Source organism: Eretmochelys imbricata, chromosome 2, assembly GCF_965152235.1.
Source record: "Eretmochelys imbricata isolate rEreImb1 chromosome 2, rEreImb1.hap1, whole genome shotgun sequence".
NCBI classification, from domain to species: domain Eukaryota; kingdom Metazoa; phylum Chordata; order Testudines; family Cheloniidae; genus Eretmochelys; species Eretmochelys imbricata.
The window spans coordinates 134,452,521-134,476,253 of NC_135573.1; the positions used below are offsets into that span (position 1 = coordinate 134,452,521).

A 23,733-nucleotide genomic window follows, 5' to 3' on the forward strand; every position below is an offset into this window, starting at 1 on the left:
TAATATCTGAGCCAGATTATACTAAGTGGGATTTGCAAAAGTACCTACATGCCTAACGCCCATTGAAATAAAGCGTTATTTGGTACCTAGATGGTTTTGAAAAATCCCACCAGGTAGCTAAATGCCTTTAAAAATCTGACCCTAAGTGACTTGCCCAGGGTCATCTAGGATGTTTGTGGCAGAGTAGGAACCCAGGTCTCCCACAGCACATGCTAGTTCTCTATCCATTGGATCATCCTTCCTTGAAATCAAACACCAACAATAAAATTTTCATGGGACAACAACATGTACAATTCACAATGGAATATGAATGCGTGACTCCAAAGTACTGGACTTAGGAGTTTAAAAAAGCACCTAAGGAAAAAGCCTCACTTCAGTTTAAAATACCTGCAGCTAACCCCAGTGAAGAGAAGACTAATACTATACTTGTGATTCCTTTTTAAGATTATCCCTAAAATCAAAATGTTATATCATACCCAGTACACAATAAGCTAATCATAATACTAATAAAGTAGCTCCATCTAGTGGCCATAAGGACATCATCTAGTATTTTCTAGTGCTTATTGTGTACTGGGTATGATATAACATTTTGATTTTAGGGATAATCTTAAAAAGGAATCACAAGTATAGTATTAGTCTTCTCTTTACTGGGGTTAGCTGCAGGTATTTTAAATTGAAGTGAGGCTTTTTCCTTAGGTGCTATTTTAAACTCCTAAATCCAGTACTCTGGAGTCACGCATTCATATTCCATTGTGAATTGTACATGTTGTCCCATGAAAATTGAGCTGTAGCTCATGAAAGTTTATGCTCAAATAAATTGGTTAGTCTCTAAGGTGCCACAAGTACTCATTTTCTTTTTGCGAATACAGACTAACACAGCTGCTACTCTGAAATTACAATCCTGTAACTCCTACTGTAAAAAATTTCTATAGTTTTGCATAATAGAAGTATCTCACTTGCTTCAAGTATAAGGATTCATACAATTCAAACTACCCAGTGCCTTTGTAAGAACTCTACCATTTACATGCAATTTACCATTTATACAATATAAACATGAAGGCCATTTGCATATAGTGACCCTGTCAGTGTTCTTTGAGAAAGACAAGAATAAAGATTTCTCCCTGCCATTGGGTGCATTTTGTGCAGTATAGCCAGAGAAGGAAGTTCCCTGACTCCATGGGACATAGATGCTATTAGGGTCTGTCTGGGGACCTGTTGTGTAAAACACATTAAAAAAGCCAATGAACCTGGCTGAATGATGTAAGAAGGAAAAGGTAGCTGTACTGATGACATAACTGTGCCCAAGTCTTATAAGAATGCTCATATCCAAATCCCCTAAAACCTGGCCCCAGACTGGAGACATTAATGGACTTCAAGCCTAATCTAATGAGCATGTTTCCCTTTTGCCTCATGACACAAATATCAGACAAGGCAAGTCATTTAAACTTTATGAAACAGATAATTATTATATTTAACTGATATAATGCCTTTCATTTCTAAGGAAACTCTTTAGAAACTTAAATTGATATACAAAATAGACAGAAGGAAACACTTCATCCAGAAAGCAACAAGTGTTTGATCAGAAATACAGGCCTGGAGTCCTGTCTGCACAAAAGAAATTTAGACCTGCATTACTATATTGATCTAGTACCAGTACAATCCACTAATATAGATGTGCTACTCACGGGTAAGTCACAATGGTGTAAGCCCTGCTTCACAGCAGTGCGGCACATCTACATCAACATCAACATAATCACATCAGTGCAAGTTTCTCTAAACATAGATTGGACCCAATTCTCCATTGGCTTGCACCTTGGATCATCATTTACACCTACGCAAAGTGAGGGTAAAAACCCTCAGAACAGAATAGCCACATTTTATGCAAGTGTAAATAACTCCACAATGTGCCAGGCAATAGAAAATCAGTGCCTTTGTCACTGAACCATGCCTGTGGTCTTTCTTTATGAGTAACATTGAGGTCTACTGAATTAGCAGGCTGCATTCTCTGCTAGTGCGAATAACAACACAGCTCCAGGAACAGAAACACTGAGCAGCCAGGACAAGATTCTTCAGCAACATTCTTAACAATTTAAGCATTTTTTTTCTATTTTTATCTATTTAAATGTTCAAAGTTGTGGAAAAATATGGGGACTAGGAGTCAAACAATTATTTAATGACATTAAATGTTGAGATTAAAGAAGTTAAAGCTTTATAACCATTAAAATACAAACTGTCAGCATCAGACGTCAAAATATAAAAAGTTAATAGTCTTAAATCTACTGTAATAAGTTCTCAAAACAGCATTTTTTCTTACTTTGCCTAATTGTAAATTGCTGTTATTATTGATGGAAATATTGTTTCATTATTGTGTGTGTACAGTAAAATTGATGTCTACTGACATTTACCAATAAAAATCTAATCCTTCCAACCCCAATTACTCCAATGTTATATCTTAACATCAAAAGAGTTTCAATGGCATGTAATGGAGTAGAGAAACAGGCCCAGAAATTTTAACTATGTCTAAACACTATGGCAGCATCAGTCAATATTTATGTATCTTTTGTCAACAAGTACTACATCATTGCAACACATTCCAAGTTCTAAGGAAAATATTGTATTTTAGAGTTTGAATATTTCAAATTATAACTCTTTTTGAAGTGATCACACTTCACAGAAGCTGCTAATAAAAGAATGCATGTTTCCTGGCCCTCACAAATGAAAATTACTTCTTTCCACTTAAGTGACGTTACAACAGAGGAGTCCTGCATTTAATCACCAGGACTTCTCTTTCTGTTCCATGGTTCGGGAGCTCTGTGTAGGCAGTGAACTCAATTCTGAGTGGAGAAGTGTGCAAAAGTGGTTAAAATAATTTTATATAATCATTACACCTAAATAAGTAGTTAGAGAGGAACAGTTCTTATGTTTTGAGCTAAATATTTACATTTTTGAGTCCTGTCCAGTTACCAATCTGAAGAATATAGCATAACTGCCAACATATGAAAGAAACAGAGATATCTCGTCTGAAAATCAGTCATGCCCCTTCAAATAGGAATAGATTGGAGTAGGAGAGTTTTTTTGAAGGGACATAATGAAAAAAAGCAAAGGAGTACTTGTGGCACCTTAGAGACTAACCAATTTATTTGAGCATAAGCTTTCGTGAGCTACAGCTCACTTCATCGGATGCATACTGTGGAAAATACAGAAGATGTTTTTATACACACAAACCATGAAAAAATGGGTGTTTATCACTACAAAAGGTTTTCTCTCCCCCCACCCCACTCTCCTGCTGGTAATAGCTTATCTAAAGTGATCACTCTCCTTACAATGTGTATGATAATCAAGGTGGGCCATTTCCAGCACAAATCCAGGGTTTAACAAGAACGTCTGAGGAATCGGGGGGGGGGGTTCCTTTATTCTTTTACGTAGAGACTGTCCAGTTTGACCAATGTACATGGCAGAGGGGCATTGGTGGCACATGATGGTATATATCACATTGGTAGATGTGCAGATGAATGAGCCTCTGATAGTGTGGCTGATGTTATTAGGCCCTGTGATGGCGTCCCCTGAATAGATATGTGGGCACAATTGCAACAGGCTCTGTTGCAAGGATAGGTTCCTGGGTTAGTGGTTCTGTTGTGTGGTATGTGGTTGCTGGTGAGTATTCGCTTCAGGTTGGGGGGCTGTCTGTAGGCAAGGACTGGCCTGTCTCCCAAGATTTGTGAGAGTGTTGGGTCATCCTTCAGGATAGATTGTAGATCCTTGATAATGTGTTGGAGGGGTTTTAATTGGGGGCTGAAGGTGACGGCTAGTGGCGTTCTGTTCTTTTCTTTGTTAGGCCTGTCCTGTAGTAGGTGACTTCTAGGAACTCTTCTGGCTCTATCAATCTGTTTCTTCACTTCCGCAGGTGGGTATTGTAGTTGTAAGAATGCTTGATAGAGATCTTGTAGGTGTTTGTCTCTGTCTGAGGGGTTGGAGCAAATTGGTTGTATCGCAGAGCTTGGCTGTAGACAATGGATCGTGTGGTGTGGTGCGGAAGTGAAGAAACAGATTGATAGAGCCAGAAGAGTTCCCAGAATTCACCTACTACACGACAGGCCTAACAAAGAAAATAACAGAATGCCACTAGCCATCACCTTCAGGAGACAGGCCAGTCCTTGCCTACAGACAGCCCCCCAACCTGAAGCGAATACTCACCAGCAACCACATACCACACAACAGAACCACTAACCCAGGAACCTATCCTTGCAACAAAGCCCGTTGCCAACTGTGCCCACATATCTATTCAGGGGACGCCATCACAGGGCCTAATAACATCAGCCACACTATCAGAGGCTCGTTCACCTGTGCGTCCACCAATGTGATATATGCCATCATGTGCCAGCAACGCCCCTCTGCCATGTACATTGGCCAAACTGGACAGTCTCTAAGTAAAAGAATAAATGGACACAAATCAGATGTCAAGAATTATAACATTCATAAGCCAGTCAGAGAACACTTCAATCTCTCTGGTCACGCGATTACAGACATGAAAGTTGCGATATTACAACAGAAAAACTTCAAAACCAGACTCCAGAGAGAGACTGCTGAATTGGAATTCATTTGCAAATTGGATACAATTAACTTAGGCTTGAATAGAGACTGGGAATGGCTAAGTCATTATGCAAGGTAACCTATTTCCCCTACCCCACCCCCATTCCTCAGACGTTCTTGTTAAACTCTGGATTTGTGCTGGAAATGGTCCACCTTGATTATCATACACATTGTAAGGAGAGTGATCACTTTAGATAAGCTATTACCAGCAGGAGAGTGGGGTGGGGGGAGAGAAAACCCTTTGTAGTGATAAACACCCATTTTTTCATGGTTTGTGTGTATAAAAACATCTTCTGTATTTTCCACAGTATGCATCCGATGAAGTGAGCTGTAGCTCAAGAAAGCTTATGCTCAAATAAATTGGTTAGTCTCTAAGGTGCCACAAGTACTCCTTTTCTTTTTGCGAATACAGACTAACATGGCTGTTACTCTGAAACCAATGAAAAAAATGTAAATATTTAGCTCAAAACATAAGAACTGTCCCTTCATACACAACTGTGACAGAAAGCCTCAAAAATGTGAGGAAGAGAATTTAATCTTAGTGGCTAACTAAAGTAAATATATTGGGCCAAGTCTTACCATACATCAAATTCCCTTTTGTGCCACTCCAGCTCTCAAGGAACCAAGCCTTACTGAAGAGTTAGTCTTCAGACAAACTAATGATCACAGCTAGCCTGCAACAGGCTGACTAATTGGCTCTAGCACCTGATTGATTGGAAGGGTCAGCAGAAGCACTTCACGAGTTCCTCAAAGCATTTGCCTGTTGCAATAGTGTCTGTCTGTTCCCAGCCTTGCCTTATTCCATGTAAACTGGTTCCGAGCCCCAGCTTTGGCTCTGATGCTTTGCTCTGGCATTGGACCTCTGACTTCTGTTCAATTACTAGGTATGACCACCCATAACCCAGTCACTGATACAAAAGCTTCTCTGAAGTGGCAGCTGGGGTTTTGCCTTGCACACAAGAATCCTCAGATGGCATAAACTCAGCTGTACTTGTGGCACCTTAGGTCACGAAAGCTTATGCTCAAATAAATTGGTCAGTCTCTAAGGTGCCACAAGTCCTCCTTTTCTTTTTGCGAATACAGACTAACACGGCTGTTACTCTGAAATCTGATAAACTCAGCTGTGTGCCTCCTGCTCTCAAGTTGCATTTATAAAATCAGTGAGAATTGAGTGCTCCTAAGGGACTGTCCATAAATCACTTAACACATCTTATGTGATTTTTTTTAAACTGACCCCACCTCCACCCCCAAAACACTGTAATACTGAAACAAACATGCAAAATTAAAAACCCATCCTCTGCCTAATGGGTTATATAATTCATGGACAGCCCCTAAGAATTTTACCCACTATGGTGTTATACATAATTTTGAAATATACTTATTTGCCCTTGTGCAGCTGAAGTTATAGACTTTTCGGCTAATACTCTTTAATGGTATAATCTATTACTTTAGACCCCAATCCTGTGATGACTTAAATACTTCACTTTAAGCATGCAAATTGTCCTATGAGCTCCAGGAGACTACTCACATTCTTAAAGTTAAGCACATGCATGATTCTTTGCAGGATAAGAGTTTTACTGGATTTATTTTAAAATAAATGTTAGTGTGTAGTTAAAATCTATTTTCAGTTTACAAAAATAAGTATATCACAACATAGGTAGAAACAAGAGCTACCTTATTTAAAAAAATATTTTTGCAAGTAGGACTTTGGGACACAAAGTCAAAAATGCAGAACAGATAGTTCAAGCCTTTTGAGGAATGAAAAAGAATTCCAGCAAAATTGACCCCATATATGTCAAATAATTATTTGTTTTGAGCTAGTGTTTAGAAGACCAGCTGAGACTAGGGCCCCCTAGTGCTTGGCACAGTACAAACATATAGTAAAAGACAGTCCCTGCTCTCCACTGTTTACAATCTAAATAGACCAAACAAAAAAAGAGTGGGAGGGTAAATGGACACAGAAAAGTGAAGTGACTTGCCCAAGGTCACAGAGTGGGTCAGCAGTAGAGAGGGAAACAGGTTCTCCTGACTCCCAGTCCAGTGCTCTGTGCTCCAGACCGTGGTGACTCTCATAAGAGTAAGCTGTCAAAGGCATTGTGAATATAACAAACCCCAGAAAGTTGGGTTGAAAAAATAGATATGTTAACTTATGGAAGCACAGTACCTCAAAAGTTACATGACCTTTTTTGAAAAAAGTTCATTAACTGACATGGTGAAGGGTTCCATCATTAGGTCAGCGGGGAACCTCTTGAAACATGCTGACCTGTTCTCTGGCAACAAAACAGGACTAAAGTCTGGTTTCCCTGGGCTATTTCCTACCACAGTCTGAGCGGGGGGTTCCATAGTCCAAGGCTCCTCTGTCTCCTCAGGGTATACTGTGGATGGTAGTCCTGTCAACTCCTCTCCAGGGTTGGTCTCCTCTGCGGGGCAGGGTGTTGCACAGCACAAGTTCAGCTCTGGAGTCCTGCAGCAGGCTAGAGATATCGGTCTCCTTTCCTAGCTCCCATTCAACTGAGCTGCAGGGCCCTCCCTTTATACCTCTTGCCCCGCCCAGTACTTCCAGTGAGGGAGGCGGTGCAGGTTTGGCTCTGCCCACCAGAGGGATGATAGTGGTCCCTCGCTCTCAAGTCCCGAGGGAGACCACTCCACCACACGACAACTATACTAAGGTGTATACTAATAACTGAACAAACAGCTAAGATAAGAATTTTTTTAAAGAAAAAAATAAACGGGGAAGAGATTGGGTAGTAAATTATGAAGTAACTAACTGAGTTCTAACTGGTACTCTAAAGTTAACACTAGAGTAAAGATAAGCTCAGAGGCGCTGCCAAGTGTTCTGTCTCAAGCTGAAGGTGGTAGAGAAGGAAAGGAGGGGAGGGGGTTCGTCACACCACACTATGTAACCACATGAGGCAGCACGAGACAGGGACAGCGCATGTGTGACCCAACTAGGCATTGCTACTAAAATCTCCAATTCAAGTGTTGGCGCACAGATTCACCTAACATAGAACATCCATAGGGACACTCCTCGAAGAACCTAGGTCTCTGGCATCCACACTGCAGTGTACACACCTGAGTCAAAGTTACCCTATCCCAGAGTGCCTAGTTTCCCCCTGCCCAGTGTCAACACTCTAACCCTACAAACATGTTGCACTGTGGCAAAACTCTACTGCCAACCCTGTTTCCTAACTGTGACGGTGCTATTGATAGGACTCAGGTGTGCATAAGGAGCACATGAGTACATAGACCACATAATTAGCTTCTTTGGTGGCTGTCTCAGTAGAATGACTGCAGTTTGAGAAGGCTTTATATTGAACTATCATCTAATCTGAGAAATGGGCTCTCCACCTCGAGACAGTCACATTGGCAGGAAAATGCCCCTGTGCACTTGTTTTGAGGTTAATTAGGACATCAGTCTAAAGCACTCTCAAACTGTTAAAATGAAACTTGACAATTTGTAATTATTAAAATGGTGTGTGCAAAGTAGGTGGGTTTTTATGGTTGGGTTTTATTTATTCTTCTCTGTTTTGAAGTTTGACATAGAAGAAGTTACTCACCTCGTGCAGTAACGATGGTTCTTCGAGATGTGTGTACCTGTGGGTGCTCCACTTTAGGTGTCGGTGCGTCCCTGCGCCGCAGATCGGAGATTTTCCATAGCAGTGTTCAGTCGGGGTGCACAAGCGCAGAAGTCGTCTTGCAGTGCTGTTTGTGCCGCATGTAGTACAACCCTTCAGTTCCTTCTCAACCATCCTCGGCTGCAGACGGATCTCAGTGGCAGTGTTGCCTCTTCATTTTTTCTCTCTATAGAAAAAGTTAGATTAGTTGTAGTTTAGTAAATTTTGTTTAATTAGCTAGTTAGCTAGTGTTCTTTAATAACATTCTTTTTTAAAAGTTAGATATTTTTTCCACCCTTTCCCCGTTGGGAAACTTTAACAGACACAATGTCCAGTTCGCCCAGGTTTAAATGATGTGACTCTTGCCATGAGGCAATGCCTGTGTCAGACAACCATCCATCATGTGTCCATTTTCTGAGGGATGTGGGTCTCCCCCAAACATGTGCCCACTGCAGTAATCTTAAAGCCAGGGCAAGGCATGACAGAGATCTCTGCCTCAAGATGATTTAAATGGAAAAGTCCCTTCAGCCTCAGGGACCAAAATCAACATGAGCAGATGGTTCCCCAAACAAAACCTCTGCTAATGGGAGTGCTCAATCTTCCAAATCGTCCAGGAAGCGAGCCACAATCTCCCCAAATAGGGAGACTCAGAGAAAAAAAGAGGTCCCCAAAAAGGTTGCGCTCCTCGGTGCTGAGCTCAAGAAGAGTGAGCACCTTTGAGGCTCTGGGCACCTCCGGTATTGTCCCTCTGCAGACCTCAGCAGAGTCCCGCCACCCCGGAACAAAATCGAAATGCTTCTCTTCCACGGCACCGATCACCCCAGTGCGGGACTCGGCACTGAGATCGTTGGAACAGATAATGCCACCCCCACTGGCACCGATTCAGTCATCGGCACTGACAGACAGACCGAAAAAGGCACAGACCATCTCAACAAAGGCACCACCTGCATCTACACCAGCGGAACTGCCGTCACAGAAACAAGTGACACCACAGCAGTTTCGACAGCACGAGGATATAGCGATCACCTCAGTGCCGCAATCACCCTTGCTCGGTACTGAGGGATCTCCAGGCCAAATAACTGAACAGTTATCTGCTTCTCCTGCTCCCCAGCCCATCTCCAAGTGATGAAGAGGAGGAAGTATAGGGGAGCCATTTCTCTTCCCACCACTCTTCACCAACGGACGAAGACCACCATGGGAAGCTGCTAGGACCAAATCTCGCCAATCTTGCGAGATGTAGCAATGGTACTAACAACCCTGGATGTGCCCACTGATGGCCTTCCCCATGCAGTGTCCCTGGGCGGTGTATACGGCTCGATACACTAGGCCCTCGACCCCAGACCAAAGGGAAATTCGTTCTCCACCTTCTCCAAACAGGGAGACACCAGAAACACAGGGGGACAAGGGAGATGAGGAAGAAGAAGGTTCGGAACATACAGACACTTCTCTGGACCACAGCTCATCATCCTCCCCTGACAAGGCAGTCATTCCACTGTCTCCAAGCACAGTGGATGACCTGAAACAATTTCAGGAACTTTTAAAAGAGGTGCAAGAAAACCAGCACAAGCTACTGCACATCTTACAGACATCCACTACCTTCAAAATCTCTCTACCAATCAATGATGCTCTAATGGAACCAGCAGAGAATATCTGGAAGACCCCTACCATCTACCAACAAATGAGCTGACAGAAAGTACTTCGTCCCAGCTAAGGGGATGGACTTTCTCTTCTCTCATCCACAACCCAATTCCCTAGTTGTGGAAGAGGCCAATCAACGCGGCAAACAACCTCAATTCCAGTCCACTCCACAAGACAAAGAACACAAACATTTAGACCTTCTTGGTAGAAAGGTATACTCATCAGTTACACTCCAATTCAGGGTAGCCAATTACTCCGCCCTTCTAGCCAAGTACAATTTCGATAACTACAGTAAGCTGCAAGAAGTCCTTGAGGTCTTACTGTAAGAAAAACGCCCTCAACTCAACGCTATCATGATGGAGGGGAAACTAATTGCCCGTACAGCCCTATAGGCCTCAAAGGACGTAGCGGACGCTGCTGCAAGAACAATGGCCACAGCTATCATAATGTACGGGCTTCGTGGTTGCAGTCATCCGGGATTCCAAAAGAGCTCCAACTCAAGGTGGAGGATCTACCTTTTGATCAAGAGAAACTTTTCTCCACAACGTTCTTCACTCAGTGAAGGCCACTCGGGCCACTCTATGCACTTTAGGCACATACACGCCACCAGACAAATGACGTTGGTATCAACCATGCCAAAAGGGCACAGACACCTCTTTTCATCGCCCACAACAACGGCGCTCTGACCAGAACAAAAATAAGCAATGCTCACAAAGACATAGGGCTCCCCAAACTCAGTCCTCGTCTTCGCAACCATCTACCACCAAACCCCAGTTTTGAAATCTTGGTTGAGGGCATGAACGACCTCCCCCACAATACAGCACTGTTAGATACTCTTACCCAACCTTATGGTCACTGCCTGTGCCCATTCTACCATGCCTGGGCAGCAACAGCAATGGACCAATGGGACTAGAGATTATAAAATCGGGTTACGCCATCCCTTTCCTCTCCCTTCCTCCTACCCTATTCCCTTCCCCGTCCCTCTTCAGGGACCCCTCTCATAAGCACCTTTTACAACAGGGAGTGAACCATCTTCTATAACTGAGTGCAGTGGAACAAGTTCCAACTCAAAACAAAGGGAAGGGCTTTTACTCCCATTATTTTCTCACCAAAAAGAAAAACGGTGGATGGAGATCCATCTTCGACCTTTGGAAGCATAGGCGCCAACCTCTCCTGGCGCTGGTCGGTGCTCACGCCCCCCTGCACCAGCCCCGACTCAACCCTGCCCCACCCGCTCCCACCCCTGTTCTGCCTCCATTCCAACCACTTCACCAAAGTCCCAGCCCCAACTCTGCCCCCTCCCTGCCCCTATTGGATTCCTTCCCCAAATCCTCGCCCCGGTCCTGCCTCTTCCCTGCTTCCTCCCCTGAGCGCGCCGCATTCCCACTCCACCCCACAGCTTGTTACACCACGAAACAGCTGTTTCGTGGCGGCAAGTGCTGGGAGGAGTAGCGGGGACATGGCATGCTCAGGGGAGGAAGCGAAGGTAAGCTGGGATGGGGGGGGGGCGGAGTGGAGAGCTTGGCTGCTGGTGGGTGCAGAGCACCCACTAATTTTTCCCCGTGGGTGCTCCAGCCCCAGAGCCCCCATGGAGTCGGCGCCTATGTTCGGAAATTCAACAAATTTGTGATTCACAGATTCAAAATGGTCACACTGGCCACTATCATCTCAGTGCTGGACAAGGGGGACTGTTTTTCAGCCCTTGACATCCAAGATTCTTATTTTCATATTACCATATATCCAGCTCACAGACGATTTCTACAATTTATGGTGGGCTTCAATCACTATCAGTGCAGAGTACTACTTTTTGGTCTTTCCACTGCCCCTTGAGTTTTTGGGGTGTGCAATGAAGGTGGTTTTGTATGGTTGTTTATTTTTAATTATTTTTGTCTGTTTGTTTTGAAATTTGACATAAAATGTAGGTTTCAAAGGAAAAACATACACCCCAGCCTGGCTGCTGCTGGCTCCAGAGCGACGAAGTGCATCCCCAGCGCTTGTGGTACAGTGTGCTCCAGCACCCCAGGGATCTCTTATCCCTGCCTCTGCCGCACACCGGGAGGCAGGGACACAGGATTCTTCAGGAAGCTGTGGGGAAGCTTTGGGCCTGGCTACCACTCATTGCCCTCATATTGCACATTGCCTGGGTACCCCTGCACACGTAGCCCTAGGGAAGGCGGAGGGGAGGGACAGGAGCAAGGAACAGAGAGCAGAATGGGACCAAGCGGTTGTCCTGCAGGGAAGGGGAGTGACAGAGCTCCCAGCACAGCTTGGCTAGCGGAGAGATGACCCCCAATACCCTGGCAGCTGGGAGCTGCCTCCCTCTTATCAGCTTTGCTCCCTGCTCTGGGGAAACTCTGTACAGCAGTGAGGAAGAGCCAGAGCCACCACTATGGGAGGTTGCAGCAAAGTTTTGGGGTTGGCTCCCACTCACCGCCCTGACAGTGCATGCCCTGCACACAGGGAGGGGCGGGGAAGGGAAGGGAGAGCCTGAGGTATTGGGGGGAGGTCATCCCCCCCAACCGTGCTGAGCTGCGAACTTTGCTGCTCCCCCTTCCTGCAGGTCAGCTGCTTGGCTCCCATTCTGCTCTCTGTCATCCCGCCCCCATCCTCCCTGGGACTACATGTGCAGGGTTGCCCAGGTAGCATGCATTAAAATCTAGCTGCGCTCTTGTGACCAGGAAGCAGCTCTTTGCAAAAAGCTTCTTCTGATCTGTCTCCACTGAAAACCCTGCAAGCTCTCTGATCAGTGGTTTGCAAGCACAGTCAGCAGACAATGGGTTAATTCTGATCTGAGCTGCTGCCATTTGCAAAGGGAGGTGTGGCTTCCATTTGCAATAGAGTGCAATAGACTGCGCCACAGATTGTTGGCATAGAGAGGACAAAGGAAGTTGCCCCAAGGAACTCTGGGATACATCTGGAGCACTTCCAAGACCAGAGACAAGCTGGGGTCACAGGCACACAGGAAAGCAATAGGGCTCTGCCCCTAGATGCCAGCTTAACATGGGCTCAGATCCTCCAGCCCTTTAGGGTCCTGGAATGCTAGGTTTGATCCCTAGGTTAACACAACTGGTGTGTAGACGCAAGGGGGATAGACTTACATTGCTGCGTACACATACCCAGAGCTCTTCTTCCAGCATCACAGCAAAATGCAAGGTTGAACAGATGGTTTAGCAAAAGTAGTTAACACATACTCAAGAATGGCCCGTTAACATCTCTGCAGTTAACTGGCCACCCTACCTCAAATGGTCCCTTACAACATGTGCTAACTACTTATGCTAAACAATCTGATCCACGTTGCATTTTTCTGTGACACTGGAAATACCCTTCCCAGACCTGAAAAAGAGCTCTGTGTGGCTCGAAAGCTTGTCTCTGTCACCAACAAAAATTGGTCCAATAACAAAATATTACCTCACCCACCTTGTTTCTCTAATACAAATTTATGAACATATGGAACTTTAGGAATGGAAAAATGTTAGCAGGCCCAACAATTTCAATTTTACTTTGAAAATCAGAAGGACGAGAATGGTTGGTAGAGACAGCAGAGTGCACCTTCTCAAGGTGAAATGTTTCTGCAGAGTGAATGAGGTTTTATCTGAGACTGACTGGGAACTGGTTCTCTGTGAACTTCCCTCCTCCATTATTTTCCACCTGTTCTTTGATACCTATTCTGGGATAATAGAATGCATGAGTGTGCACAAAACAGTTACTAACCTTTCATAACTGTTGTTCTTAGAGATGTGTTGGATGTGTTCATTCCACTCTTGGCGTATGCACCTTGTGCATGGTCACTGGAAATTTTTTCCTTTGGTGGTACCCATCAGGACAGCTGAGATGCACTCTGCTGCCAGGCACTGGTATAAAGGGCCCAGCTGATCCTGAGCCCTCTCAGTTCCTTCCTTCTGGATAACTCCAATGTAGACGGGTAAGAGGGTGGGTTGTGGAATGGACAGGTGCAACACATCTTGAAGAACAGCCGTTAATGAAAGGCTAGTAATACTTTTTTCTTCTTCGAGTGATTGCACATGTTAAGCCTTATTACTTCAGGTGCAACAGAAAGTCTAGTACATTTTGAATCAAGGCATCAGCAAGACTCCAGTTTGACAAGCCCAGACAGAGAATCACATCCATTTTGACAGGGAGGCAACGCTGTTTGAAGTCTTTCTACTACTTAGTAAAACATAGAAAACTTGCTCTGAGCAAGCCTGCTCCCTAGAATTTAGCCATGGAGCTTCCAGGCCGTTAAATGAAGGGTCTGCAGGTTCACGTGGAGTAGCCAACCTTGGTCTTGGGAGATCAAAGCTGATGTAACTGGAGTGAGATTGGAGTTACCACTGAGAGGTCCAATTGAGTGGAGAACCAATGTTGGAAGGGTCACATTGGGGCTATTAATATAACCTGGGTGTGATCCCACTTGATCTTTAGTAGCACTCTGTGTAGTGTGGGATTGGGGGAAAAGTGCAATAAAACTTTTCTGTCCAAAGGATAGTAGGAAGGCATCGGTGATGGAGCCTGGACTGTGGCCTTGCAGGGAGAAGAATTGATGAAATTTTCTTTTGGACATGTTTGCAAATAGATATACCCAGAGAGTCTCCCTCCCCCTCCTCCCCACTGGAAAATGCATTTAGCTACATCCAGACAGAGAGACACTCATGATGACTCAAAAATGACCTGCTCAGATGGTCTGATAGCTTGTTTTATGTCCCTGGCAGGTAAGAGGTCTCAAGGGTGATGGAATGTGTTTTGCAAAATTCCCACAAGTGAACCATTTCCTGGTTTTATCTCTTCACTGAGATAAAATATCGCTGCGTTATTGTCTGTGAAAACAAACAGTCTCCCCCCACTCCACCCCCGATATGACGCCCTTAGCTCTCTGCTGTTGATGCAAAGTGTGTCCAGATAATGGCAGCTTGGTGAGTAAACTGAGACCAGCCAAATCTAGAGTGGCCTGAGGTGCAGCCTTGCATGTTGTACTACATATCTGCATACAACCTTCCCGGGTGCAATCCAGACCAGTGAGGGGCTGTCTCTCCCGTGACCTGCAACCTTAGGTGCCTCACAATGCTTTGTTCTTGTGGCTCCCATCTGGGCCACTCACAAACAGCATAACATCATACAGGTAACTGAGTCACAGGACCCAGTCCTGTGAGGTGTTTAGTGTGGTAATCACCTTGTAGGATTAGGTCCTTGTTAAAATTTTGGGAATTATTGCCTCAGTGTGCTATTTGTTGCTTATAACAATGAAGCAGATCAACTGCTATATTATTACTGTTTATATATTGTATTATCATAGAGCTTAGGAGTCCTAGTCATGGACTAGGACCCCATTGTTCTAGGCACTGAACAAAACACAAATCAAAAGGATAGTCAATGCCCTAAAGAGCAATCTAACACAAGAGAAAACGATGACTACAGACTGACAGGGGAGCACAAGAAAACAATAAGGCAATATTGGTCAATATGACAAGAAGTGATATCAGTGCACCAATAACCTAACCACTGACAACGTTACCACTGGCAAACAACGGATCTGAAGTGTTGGATCATATTAAAGAAGTTCTGTATTAAAATCACAAATGAGTTTGATTCCCCATAGTTTAAATGCCAGGGTATTACTAATTAAGAGGTCTCTTGGTTTTTGGTACTGTTTCTCTCCCTCTATGTGTGAAACTTGCAAGCTGCTAATTGCGTTAGTACATTCTAAGACAGAGGCTGTTCTCAAAGCAATTCACACAGAGAGAGACTCAAAGCAATACTCTGTAACAACAGAAACAGCACCCAGAGACTCCCCGCCCTTTTGTTGTATTAACAATTGTGATTAAAATAGAGATAGAGGATATATGCGGATGGATGCTTGGTGTGGATAATAACTGAATGATCAGGGAGGTGCCAGCCTAAGAATCCAGTGTCCATCGGCTGAAGAAGGCGTCAAGTGGAAATAACCAGAGGACCTCCCCGGAGGGCAGACTGGAATCCACCCAACAGCCTCAAGAATGGGAGAACCAAAGAACAAGATAACATCTAGCAGCACGGAGCCATCAGGAATGTGCTATCTGCTGATTGATTCAGCAACAGCATGATGAAGCAATTCCCATAGACTGGCATAAGAAGAAACTCCTATAAAAATGGACTCTAGAAAGTGAGAACTTTGGGGTCTGATTCTGCAAACCAACTTCCAGGAGCATCAGATGAACATCTGCCAAGGCCCTGCTCCCTCCTCATGTCCAGGCCACCTGGCCAGTGGCTTGGCATGAGCAACTCTAAGGCTGGTAACTATGATAACAACCTTGCAGAACCTGTGTGTGTACGAATGAATGTGTGAATAAATATGAGATTGAATGGAATGTCATAGCTATAACTAGCTGCTTACTATGATTCTTTCTGTATTCACAATAAATGTGGTATTTTGCCTTTTCCTCTTTAATAAGATCCTGCTGGTTTTTAATTTATTGGTATAACAGAAGGAAGGTAATGCTTTGAATGTTTTAAGGGGAGCTCTTCCCAAGTGAGAGGGATAGCATGGGAGAAAGCAGAAAAATTTTTGTTTGAAAATATAACAAGTGGGTGATGGAGACAGGCATCATTGGCCAATTGGAAACAGGAATCAACATTTTGATCATGAATGAGAGATGATAGATAAGATGGGGATAGTCTGCAAAGGGCCTTGAAAGTGAAGACAAGCAATTTCTGTTTGATGCAATAGAGAAAGGGGAGCCAATGGAGGGATGAAAAAAGAGGGGTGATATGGTCACAGCAACAGGCTGGGGAAGTGAGCTTACATAGCAGCATTCTGAATGTGTATGATCAGGGCAAGAACGTATTAGTCAATGCCAGAGAAAAGGAAGTTACAGTAACCAAGATGCAAGATGAGAGTTTTAACTGTGTGGATGGATAGAAAAGGCCATATCTTAAAGATGTTATGCAGAAAGAATCAGCAAAACATACACATAGCCTATATGTGGGAGCCTAAAGAGGGGTATGAGTCGAAGGGTTACAGGCCTGAGTGGCAGGCAGGGAGAAACAGGCCCAGTTTGATTTGGACAGAAGGAGACAGATCTATAGTAGAGAGGTAAATCTTTGAGTAATCAGTACAGAGATCAGTGTTGAAATTGTATTTGTGGATGAGATATCCAGAAGGAGACCAAGGGCAGAGTTCTGTGGAACCAGCATAGAAAGTTGGAAGTGGGATGAAGAGGATCCTGCAATGGACATGCTCAAGGAACAATTATAGGAGCTAGGAGGAAACCCAAGAGAGGACAGTAAAGGAAGCCAAGAGAGGTCCTGATTTCAAGAATAGCATGGTGTGACACTGCACCCCATATTCTTCATAGTTGTATGATTATGATATAATTATGATGTATTTGTACAAGATATGTCTTGTCAAGCGTCTATGGAAAAGTTATGATTTGCTGAATATGATTATCCTAGTTGTATGCATGTATCATCGCAGGGGTGAGCAAACTATGGCCCAGGCACCACATCCGGCCCTTCAGACATTTTAATCTGGCTCTCAAGCTCCCACCAGGGACCAGAGTCTGGGACTTGCCCTGCTCTGGCACTCCAGTCAGGGAACGGGGTCGGGGGCTTGCCCCGCTCCGTGCATACCGTGGATCCGCCTGGCTCCTGGAAGCAGTGGCATGTCCCCCGTCCGGCTCCTACATGTAGGGGCAGCCAAGGGGCTCCATATGTTACCCCCGCCCCAAGTGCTGCCCCTAGGGGGACACGCCGCTGCTTCTGGGAGCTGCTTGAGGTAAGCACCCCCCAGAGTCTGCACCTCTGACCCCCTCTCACACCTCAACCCCCTGCCCCAGCCCCGATCCCCCTCCTGCCCTCCGAACCCCTTGGTCCCAGCCCAGAGCACCCTCCTGCACCCCCAAACCCTCATCACCAGCCCCACCCCAGAGCCCACACCCTCAGCTGGAGCCCTCACACCCCTCCCCCCCATGCTGCACCCCAGCCCCCTGCCCCAGCCCGGAGCCCCTTCCCACATGAGAACTCCTCATTTCTGGACTCACCACAGAGCCCACACCCCATACCAGAGCCCTCACCCCCTCCCAGACCCCAACCCTCAATTTCGTGAACATTCATGGCCCACCATACAATTTCCATACCCAGATGTGGCCCTCGGACCACAAAGTTTGCCCACCCCGATGTATCATTTTTGTATCTGTTTGAAGTTTGAAATACAGATACCTAGTCAATATTCCTAATGTGCTTACTCTGGGAACACCCGCAGCTAGCCTTTCAGGTACAACAATGAAGAAGCCAAACAATGCTGATGGCCCACCAGCAAAGACAATGGACTATGGAAGAGTTTAACCTTCCTGTAAATGTTTCAGCAAGCTTGTAAGTAATGGCTGGTATTACTTAGCAAGGGCATGTGACCAGACCACATGACACTAAACTCCATTTTGGTATCTGTATTTTCCCACAACCTAGACTGGGAACTTAGCTTGGAACAAAGGGTTCCCACCATATGGTAAAGCTATATAAGGTGGGGTATGAAGCATCTAGGAGCCTCACTCCCCACACAAGGAAACTCCTGGAAATAGCAGAGAAACAAAGACTGAACTGGGGGAAGTGCTGGTCCCAGGCTAAAGGGATTTCTAGCCTATGTATGGAAACTCTGAGGACTGCTTGTGTAACGTTACACTCCATATTCTTTATGAAAATATGCTTATGATATGGATATGACATAACAGAAATATACTTTATGCAAGATGGCTCATGTAAGTGATCATTGAAAAGGTTATGATTTACTGAATGTGATTATCCAATCTGTATGCCTCTATCGTTTCTGTATCTGAAGTTAGAAATATTCACCATGTATCTGTATTTCAAATATGCTACATTGGGTGTCACCCACAACTAGTCCTTCAGATACAATAATGGAAAATCCAGACAGGGCTGATGGCCCATTAACAAAGACAATGGACTGTGAAAGAGTGTAGTCTTCTTGTGGATGCTCCAGACAACATAAAAGTAATGGCTGCCACAGCCCTGCAGAGACATGGGTCTGGGTCACCTGGTACTGGACCCATCCCTTGGAATGCTAGTGTTTTCCACTGGAAGACAAAGGGTTCCTACCCTACACAAAAGGTATATAAGGCAGGGGAGTGACATCATCAGGGTTCTCCTCAGCCTCCCCACTGAAAGAGACACTGAAAGACATCTGGAAGCAAGAACTGAATTGACGGGAGAAGGGTTGAACTCAGGCTGGGAGGGTGTCCAGTCTGTGAGTGGAAATACCTGAAGTCTCAAGCTGCAGGTCAGTGAAGCTGCCTTTCAAGACTTTCTGTAATCTACCTGTGACAATATTTAGGGTGAGAAATTACCTGTTTCTTCAGTGAATCAGCATAGTTTGCATGTTTTGTTTTATTTACTTAGTAATCGGATACCTTTATTTGCTTAATAATCTGCTTTGTTCTGTTTGCTCTCTTATACTCTACTCTTTCTAGTTATTAAAACTTGTTTTTTGTTTATCCAGTTGTGCAAATCATAATGGGGGGGAAAGAGGCTGTGCATACCTTCCTCCACATTGAGGAAGGGGGCAGATTTCACAATATACCTTTGGGTCTGCACTCCAAGGGAAGTGGGCACTTGAGTGCTCAGATTAAGTCCCTTAAGATAAGTCTTCCCAGAGCTGATCTCAGTGTCTGTGTCTTTCTGCAGCAGGGTGTGGTCCCGCCTGTGTGCACTAGAGGAGGCTTAAGAGCCTGGCTCAGCAAGACAGGTTAAAAGGGGCAGAATAGGCGGGCTCAGTGGTCTCTCAGCACATCAGGTGGCATCGTAAAGGGGGCAACCGTCACACCTTGTATCATCAGTCAGGGTGAAAAACTGCTAATTCATATCCAATCTATCTAGTATGTTAGGCTTAGTTTGTGGTTTTGTTTATTTATGAGATAATCTGCTTTGATCTGTTTGCTATCACTTATAATCACTTAAAAACTATCTTTCTGTCATTAATAAACTTGTTTTATGCTTTATCTAAACCAGTGTGCCTTTGAGTGAAGTGTCTGGGGAAAAATCTCAGCTTGGCTAACACAAGCCAGTTGTGCATACCTTTCCCACATTGAGGGGAAAGTGAACATATTAATGAGCTTAATTTGTACAGATCCCTGTGCAGTATAAAACAGTAATTCTGGGGTTTATACTCCAGCAAGAGTGCAAGGTGGGAGGAGCTGGGAAATTGGCTGTTGTCTCCTCCTTTGACTGGTATAGATAAAGCACTCAGGTAGCTAGTTTGGGTGTGTGGTGCCTGTAGCCAGACAGCCAGCCCCCCCCCCCCCAGACCAGCATTGCTGGAAACACAGGAGGAAGCCGGAACAGGGCACTTAACATATATTCCAGCACAGCCTTTGAAGCTGTGAAAGCACAGGTGTGCTGCTACAATGTGCCTCTGGGAGCAGATACAACGATTAAGCTCACAGCAGGCAGAGGCCCTGTGACAGACATGGCTCTTAGCCCCTACTAAATAGCGTGATGCACACACACCAACATCCTAGTTGGGAAAATATTTACCCTGATAAAAGAAATGTCCAGTAGTCAACACTTATTGTTTCTCTCCCTTGCAAGTGTAAACTACTCTTGCGAAAGCTGGCGTCACCCAGACAGACCAGCCTCAATTTGGCATAAGAAAGGAGAAAGAAAATAAAGGAGTACAGAGGTATAAGTAGGGGACCTACAGCACCATGATTTTTGAGTGCTTTTCACTATCTATCTGCTGGTCAGATAAGTGACAGCCTCCCAAGGCTTCTGCAGCTAAGAGGGTCCCTACGCCTTGTCCCTTATTCGTCTTTCCGCGGAATTGAGTGACCGATCCTGGCTTGGCACCGCTGGAATCGAGAGATGCAAGGAGGGTAAGAAGCACCCACACCTGATCTCCTATCTTTAGTGTACACATATTTTGAAATAGAGCTCTATACTTTGTTTTCTTTCTTTGGGATTGTGGCTTCAGTTTTGTAACTTGTTTGTATGTGTAACATCTCTACATTTAAATAAGTAGGCACTAGCAATTTTGTAACCATATGATTAGAATCTAGCTTAATAAATTTTGGTAACCATTTGTGCATAAGCCTGACTTGTTTTCTCTGGTTTACTGTAAAGCAGCCAACACAATTAAAGAACCTCAGCCGTTTTGGCTCTAAAGCCTGGCCATTAGGTGAGAGTACTAAGAGCCTAGCGTTGAGTTGTGCCGCCTCCACGGGGCAAACTCTTGGGGCACCTGTCAGTCAATCCTGGCTGCCCGCTGCGAAGGAGCTCTGAGCTCTAGCAGTTAAAGTCACGGGTGTGGAGAGGCTCTTAGTGCTGCCATTGGGGCACCTGTCAGTCAGTATTGACTGCCCGCTGCGAAGGAGCTCTGAGCTCTAGCAGTTAAAGTCACGGGTGGTTAGGACCTTGGGGCATCCGTCAGCCTAGCCCGGGCTGCCCGCCGCGAAGGGACAGTGCGTCCTAGCGGTTAAAGTCATGGATGGTATAAACGGGCATAGCTGGCACCTCACCAAACATCCTTGGCCGTCGGCTAACAGTGCCTCCTGCTGTCATGCTGGGTGATAATAGGGCCTGGAGAGGCTGAATCGCCAGCAAAGCAGTGTGAGCAGGACCAGCCCATCTGGCTGATTAGAGGGGCACAGCGGTTCCCACGGCTCCCAGACTGCACCCCAGGTATGACAACCCATCACACTTGGTTGATAATGTCAAAGGTAATTGACAGGTCAAGGAGGACAGGGATGGAGTACTGGTACTGAGCTCTGGCTCAGAGTAGGCCATTAAAAGCTTTGGTGAGAAGTGGTTTCAGTGGAGTCCAACGGGTGGAAGCCAGACTGAGTGGAACTGGAGAGGAAATTCACAATGTAATCATAGACAATACATGCAAAGATGAAGGCAAATTGGGAGCCATAATTGGAGAGACAAGTGAGGTCAAGGATTTTTTTTTTAAGATGATAAAGGTTAAAGCATGCTAATACTGTGAAGGGAAAGAACCAGGAAGAGAATTTAAGGACGAGTGCAAGGAATGGGAGAAGTGAGTGCGAGAGACATCAGGAGATGAAATGGCATCACTGAGGCAAGTAGAAGGGTTAGAGAAAGAAAGCAGATGAAAAACGTATGTGTCTGTGACAGCAGAGAAAAAGATTTGAAGGAGAGGAAGAGAAGCAAGCTGAGGTGAGGGGGAAGGTCAAATTGTAATATGTCAATATTCTCTTGGCAAAACTGGCAAGGTCCTTTCCATACTATCAGTTTCTGTGGTCTCGCCAATGGATGGAGAGTAGTATGGGGAAAAGTCAGTATAGGGTGTATTGTTTAGGAACAGTTTTAATTCTGTATGTCCTCTGTTTCTAACATCTGTGGGTTTTTTTTGCAATGTACATGAAATGTAGTATCTTTTGTATGTAGGCCAAAAATCTTCAAACCTGAGTACTTAAAGTTAAGCACCTACACCCATGTTTTCAAAGTGGCCTGATTTTTAGAAGTTGAATACCAACAAATATTCGTTGCACTGTTTTAGTACTGTATCCAAGTGTCACTGTGTCTCAGTGGGTCACAGCTGAGGATGCCAAATTCAGGAAAAACTGCTGAGAAATAGGACAGACTCACCCCAAACTGGTGGTTTTTCTGTCATTAGATTATACCAAGACAGAAACAAAAGTAAATTTCCATCTTAGCACACTTGTTAACAAGAAGTCAAAGATGCAGTCTCCTTTGGCTTTACAGCCCTTGTCTCATCACCCAGACACCAGCCTCTATGATGAGTGGTTACTGAAAACCAGTTTCATCATAGATGGGGTTCTTCTAATCCCAAGAGATCAACCACATAACCAGGTCAATATATAACCCAAATCTTACCCAATAAGATACATTATATCTTATAATATATATAACCCAAATCTTACCCAATTGGCTGATGCCAATCCTTTAGTAACTAAAGCTAAAAGTTTAATAATAAAAGGAGAGTTAATAATGGTTAACAGATCATATACATACAAATAATTGCAAAGTCCTTATAATCAGCTTTGTAGCAGTGATGGAATAGACTGCTGGCTTACAAAGTCTCCCTGGTACCTTCCAAAAAGGTTGGAAGGTCCTCAGCCCATAGTTCAAAATGCTCCTTTTAGTTGTAAATCCACAGTCCAGTGAATCGGACAGGAAAGAGGCAAAATGGAGATATCTCAGTGGTCTTTTATATCCTCTGCCATGTGCATGGAATTTTAAGAACATAACAACGGCCATACTGGGTCAGACCAAAGGTCCATCTAGCCCAGTATCTTGTCTACCGACAGTGGCCAATGCCAGGTGCCCCAGAGGGAGTGAACCTAACAGGTAACGATCTACTGAGCTCTCTCGTGCCATCCATCTCCACCCTCTGACAAACAGAGGCTCGGGACACCATTCCTTACCCATCCTAGCGAATAGCCGTTAATGGACTTAACCTCCATGAATTTATCCAGTTCTCTTTTAAACCCTGTTATAGCCCTAGCCTTCACAACCTCCTCAGGCAAGGAATTCCACAGGTTGACTGTGCGTTGAGTGAAGAAGAACTTCCTTTTATTTGTTTTAAACCTGCTGTCCATTAATTTAATTTGGTGGCCCCATGTTCTTATATTATGGGAACAAGTAAATAACTTTTCCTTATTCACTTTCTCTACACCACTCATGATTTTATATACCTCTATCATATCCCCCCTTAGTCTCCTCTTTTCCAAGCTGTCTCAAACAAAGCTCACAGCCTCTGTTTGTGGAAAGTTACTGACCCAACATGGAGTCCAGGCTCACATGAACATATCACATGTCCTTGCATGCTTTGATGACACACAGGGGTAGCCATTACCCATATTCTTGCTGAGGTAGCCAAAGGAAGGCTTACTGGGTGGGATAAAGAAAAGGAGTACTTGTGGTG

General features: G+C 44.6%; 1 long non-coding RNA gene across 1 annotated transcript in view; it reads right to left on the reverse strand.

The window, feature by feature from the left end:
• LOC144261335 (uncharacterized) overlaps positions 1 to 23,733 on the reverse strand; it is a 40,480-nt gene that overhangs the window by 15,886 nt on the left and 861 nt on the right. Inside the window, exon 2 of the long non-coding RNA XR_013345229.1 lies at positions 8,148 to 8,391. This is a non-coding gene — a long non-coding RNA (uncharacterized LOC144261335). The remainder of the gene's footprint in view (positions 1 to 8,147; positions 8,392 to 23,733) is intronic.